The sequence below is a fragment of the Armigeres subalbatus genome, chromosome 1 (assembly GCF_024139115.2).
Source record: "Armigeres subalbatus isolate Guangzhou_Male chromosome 1, GZ_Asu_2, whole genome shotgun sequence".
Taxonomy (NCBI): domain Eukaryota; kingdom Metazoa; phylum Arthropoda; class Insecta; order Diptera; family Culicidae; genus Armigeres; species Armigeres subalbatus.
In genome coordinates, this window is record NC_085139.1 from 314,850,357 (window position 1) to 314,856,429 (window position 6,073).

Below are 6,073 nucleotides of genomic sequence, written 5' to 3' on the forward strand. Positions count from 1 at the left end.
AAAACGGCGGCAAAATAGTAGCCTTTGACTGAATTTGAACTGTGTTGCTTTGTTTCAATGGCCAATAGTTACATGCCGACGAAGCATGCCGGTTCGGTGCGATGCAGACGATGCCGACTTATTAGAGAGCGGCTCGCGTGGCCTACTGCAGCAAGCTGTGTAACTAAAGCAGACCAGCAGAGTGGTGGCGCGAAGCGGTGTTGTTGTGGCGTTCATTTAGGCTATTTGCTTACCAAAAACGGACGCGCACGCAGGAAAAACATTCAAACAACAACAAAATAAAAAGCCGCACGTAAATCGATACCAAAATGATCGGCACTTCGGCCGAAATCGTCTGAAATAGCCGCAGTGCTTTTATTTTTGTCGGTTGGATTAACCGCACGGACCGAGCGAGTGCGATTTGAAGATGGGGTAGATAGTAAAGGGTTCATTATGTAATCGAAACGGTATTCAATAAATCGTTCTATTTAGGCTAGGTTGAAAGAATGCGATTATCGATGTAAATTCAAACATACGGTAACTAGTCATAACTAGTCATTCTGGCGGCTCAAATGAAAGAAATTTCACTGCAATCATGTTTAATTCTTTTAAAGTTTTCGAATTATGTTAAATTTGAAGTGATGTCTGTGTATGTGTGTGCGCAAGCTAATCTCACTAGTTTTTCAAGCACTTATCCTTATCCGATTTGCTAGCAACAAGCTGCATTCGACGTGGAGTTCTGTCCCATTGTTTTGTATTGAAAATTGGCCCAATCGGACTATGGGCTTCGGAGTTATGGCCAAATTCCACAACAACTAATTACTTCGGAAGTTCCTCCAAGTAAGAGGTATTGGCTTTCAGTCTTTTGGGATCAAAAACGGGTTTTTATGTTTTCATCCGACGTTTCGGACCCATGTATTGTTAACTATGTTCCGTTTTGTAGTAAAGGTGGCGCCAAATAGAAAGGTGCACCAAAAGTTTCTGCGAGCCGGGTCAATTAAATTTCCGCCCTACCTCACACAAGACAGGGCAAACGAATTGTGGTGACAAATAGGTCCTATGCTGAGGGCTAATGTGACAACAAAACGGAACATAGTTAACTCCTTGAAAAAGGCACAATTCATGTGTCCGAAACGTCGGATGAAACGATAAAACCCCATTTTTGATCCCAAAAGACTGAAAGCCAATACCTCTAACGTCATAATATTAGTCGAATCAATTAAGAAAGTTCCTTCAAGAATTCTTGCGGAAATTCCTCCAGGAATTTCTTTGGAAGTTCCTCCACGAATCCCTCCGCAAGTTCCTCCAGGAAATCCTTTGGAAGTTCCTCCAGGAAATCCACTGGAAGTTCCTCCAGTAATTCCTCGGTAAGTTCCTCCAGGAATTCCTCCGGAAGATTCCCATCAATTCCTTCGGGAGCTCCGGAGGATTTCCTGGTGAGACTTAAGAAAGAATTCCTGAAGAAACTTCTTCGAAGATTCGAGTAGGAACTTCCGGAAGAATTCCTGGACGAATTTCTAGAATTCGGAATATCCTCCAGGAACTCCTCCAAAAGTTTCTCCAGGAATTCCTTCGGATGTTCCTCCAGGAATCCATCCTGAAATTCTTACAAAAGAACTTACCAAGAACTCCGGAGCCATTCTCGGAGGATCTTTCGGAGAAATCCACTTAGGTACTTCCCCAGGAATTCGCGTAGGAACTTTTGGAGGAATTTCTGGAAGAACTTTCAGTTGTACTTCCAGAGGAAAGAATTCCTTCGAGAAACTTCCGAAAGAATGCCGTGATGAACTTCCGGAAGCATTCCTGGCGGATTTTCCGGAGGTAATCCTGGAGTATGAAAAATACTTGGAGGAACATACGGAAGATTTCCTGGAATCCATCCGGAAGCTCCTCCAGGAATTCATCAGGAAGTACCTCTGGGAATTCCGCTGGAAGTTTGCCGAGAATTTCTCCTTAAGTTTCTTTAGGAATTCTTGAAGAAGTTTTTCCAGGAATTCTTCCGGAAGTCGCTTCAGGAATTCTTCAGGATGTTCCTCTAGAAGGTTCGTTAGGAATTATCCCAGAAGTTCACCATGAAATTCTTCCAGAAATGAATAATGAAATTCCTCCAGATATTTACCCCAAAATTTCTCCAAAAAAATCCCACTGAAATTCCTTAGAAGTTTCTTTAGGAAGTCCCCTGAACATTCTGGATTAACGGTTAAACCTCCGAAATTCCTTCTGAACATTTCTCCAAATATTCCTTCAGAAATTAATCCAATAATCAACACGGAAAATATTATAGAAACTCTCCGGGCAATGCTCACAGTACACTACTTCAGAAATACTTCAAGAAATATCAGCCGGAGGCCCCTAAAATATTTTGTAACTATTCACCCCAAAATTTCTCCAAGATTTTATTCAAAATAACTTTTAGGATTTTCCGCAGAATTTATTTAACTCATTCATTCATTTATTTAGTTTACATCTAAGCAGATAACACTGAATCAACAATTTGACGCCACAATACACGGTTCGAGCTAGCATAGCTCCATCTCCGAATGCGCCGCACGCTCGCCAAGTCGTTTTGCACCTGGTCAGCTCACCTCGCTCGCTGTGCTCCACGCTGTCTCGTACCTACCGGATCGGAAACGAACACCATCTTTGCAGGGTTGCTGTCCGAAATTCTTACAACAAACATGCCCTGCCCATCGTACCCTTCCGGCTTTAGCTACCTTCAGGATATTGGGTTGGGTGAGCTCGTGGTTCATTCTTCGCCGCCACACACCGTCTTTTTGCACACCGTCAAAGATGGTCCTAAGCACCCGTCTCTCGAATACTTCGAGGGCTTGCAAGTCCTTCTCGAGCATTGTACATGTTTCATGTCCTTAGAGGACTACCGGTCTTATCAGCGTCTTGTACATGACACATATGGTGCGGTGGTGAATCATTTTTGACCGCAGTTTCTTCTGGAGCCCGTAGTGGATCCCATGTAGACGAATTCCTCGACCACCTCGAAAGTTCCCCGTCTATCGAAACACTGCTTCCCAGGCGGGCCCTGTTGCACTCGGCTCTGCCCACAAGCATGCACTTTGTCTTCGATGCATTCACCACATGTCCAACTTTAGTTGCTTCACGTTTAAGGCGGGTGTACAGTTCTGCCACCTTTGCAAATTTTCGGCCGACAATGTCCATGTCATCCGCGAAACAAATAAATGGACTGGATCTTGAAAATCGTACCCCGGCTTTTACGCACGGCTCTCCGCATGACACCTCCTAGCGCAATGTTGAACAAAAGGCACGAAAGTCCATCACCTTGTCCCCGGCGCGATTCGAATGAACTGGAGTGTTCGCCCGAAATCTTCACACTGTTTTGCACACCTTCCACCGTTGCTTTGATCAGTCTGGTAAGCGAAGCCTTTTCGGGATGCGCTGAGTTTCTGACAAAACTTGCGTTTTTCTTGAGAACGGCATAGCTGTTCCATCTCCTCGCACTTCGCTTCTTCCAGGTGGCGTTTCTTCTCCTGAAAAAAAAGTTGAAGAACCGGCCTTTGATGCTCAACCAGCACATTCTCTTATTGATCGGCCACCACCCGATCACGCGCCTTTGCATATCGCCCATCACTATGAAAGCTGTTTTCCAGCTCGTGTGTGTTGCCGCAGCTCTGGTAGATGGTATGATTACCTCTAAACGTTCGCACCATTGATCCCTTCCAACAAACCTCCTGCAGCACTACGATGCCGAATCCACGATCCTTGAGCACATCGGCGAGTATGCGTGTGCTCCCGATGAAGTTGAGAGATTTGCAGTTCCACGAACCGAGTTTCCAATCGCTAGTCCCTTTCCGTCGCAGTGGTCTTCGCTGATGGTTCCGGTCCGTACTCTCTTGTTGATTGTTCGTTGCTTATGATTTTTTAAAGGCTGGCTTTCAGGGCCAGACACCAAACCTCCTAAATTTCCGGAGGGCCATTCCTCCTTATTTCCGGTGGACCATGGTGCACAGTTTCACTTTAGAGTCCCTCGCTGGCACTCGGACGATGATCAGCCGCCCCTAACATGGAGAACAGACGCTGTTGTGAGCCGATCCTGACATGGAGAACAGACGCTCAATAAGATTTGCACCTCCGGAGAGGAGCAACCCCCCTTCCCTGTCAGCATACGACCATAGTTCCCACCGGGGTTGGTTACCCGATCTTCCCTAAGGTTGCTCGTATCCCGGCCAGCACCGCGGGGAGGTAGGGATAGGAGTTGCTGGGTAAGAGGCTAAGGACCGCGAGATGGGGTCTATTTTATTCCTTCAGGTACGCGAAGTACCAATGGTACGCTTTACCCAGCATTTGCAGTGCCTATCATTTTTGGTAAATAGGAATTAGCTTAGCTTAGCTTAGCTTAGACTGACTGTACATATCAATGGTTGCTACTCCGTGATTGATCAGAACTGGTGCAAATTGCACTTCGATCCAAGTGAATAGTGGTTGGGACTTACCGTCTATTCTCGAAGTGCACGTTTCAGCAGCTCGCAAATGTTGATCAATAACGGCGCCGGCCAAGTCCTTACAGTCAGTTGGGAAAGGAAGGGACTGTTAGTGTGTGGTTATTGTTGTTACTAGAGACCGAGAATACCTCTGCATCTCCACAATAACCACGGGAAGGAAGTTGTGTTAGTTGGGTGGGGTAATCAGTAACATAGATCGGGATTCACCATGGAAAGTGATGTGACCTATGTAACTTCTATACAGCAGTATTAGCATTACCTTATCTTGTTCAATTGTTCATCCTTCGCGAGAATAAACAATCAATCGCTCAAAGTGAGCGATTGTCCATTTGAATTCTGGATTAAGCGCCTGCATCATCATTTCTTTAACATAAGGAAAGTAGAAAAGAAGCAAGATTCAAATCGAAAATAAGGTGCGGCTATTTAATAACATCGATAGTAATCGAAAAGCTAATGTCAACCAGCAACTCTTATTTTATCTCAATTTGAGGTTAAATAAGATTGCACAGCCAGACATATTTTGTTAATTTAAGTTTTTCAATATGTCGTTTATTTTTCATTACTTTCTTTTGTGTAGGTAATGAGAATGTTTTTATTTAGTGTTTCAACTACTGTTCACTCTTATGGATTTCATTATTGTATTATAACGAATGTAATAAGTATAACAAACTTAAAACTCATAATAACCATAATATTGTGTAACTAATGTAACTCAAAGCCCCTCTGAAACATATATTGCATCAAAGCAAATTGTATTATATGCATATCTTTAAATTAAGTAACCACGAAGTTATGAAAAAATTAGCTGATCCGGCGAGCTTCGTCTCGCCCAAAAATGTTCTCATTATTCACAAAATAAAAAGGAGACATGATATTCGAAGAATCGATTTATCTCGAAGATTAAATTTGAATTTCAATGTTATCCAGTCTCATCATAACATACAATTAGCATGAGCGAAGCCATAGTACAAGAATAATAACGGTATAAGCAGACATATAATTGTGTAACCGGCACTGAAACTATGTTAGATCCTAGTCAATAATCTCGATACACTTGTAGAACATACAACTGCATATATATGTTGTTTTTATTATGCACTTCTGAAACGAATTTAATTTTGTAAGAAAAAAAAATCTTGTCATTTCGTATTATTCAACAATTTTTGATGCCAAAAATGTCCACGAGTTTCACGATATGTCAGAAACTGCGCAACCTGTCTGAACACAACATTCCCGTGCCTCTTTTCACGAGAGACCTCCCAGATGGGCCACGGGAAATATTACAATATGATAACATGTCAGCTATCAATTTCGGAACACGGGACTTGCTGATTATTGCTGATACACATTCTTAGTAGTTATAATCCTTCGAAATAAAGTTCACTGGTGCAGAAAACATAAATGTCGCCTCAGCGCGGATTTAGAGCAAGATCTCCTTTCAAAAATAATCAGTAACTTAACTGCAAAAGCAGCGTATGAATAATTAAATTTATTTAACGGGATAAATAAATAACAAAATATTTTTGAGAAAATGGACTTTTCAGAACCGATTGCTTTGAATCTACCTACATACGATCATTGTAGAGATATGTTGGGCGGAACAGTAACTGCATGGATTT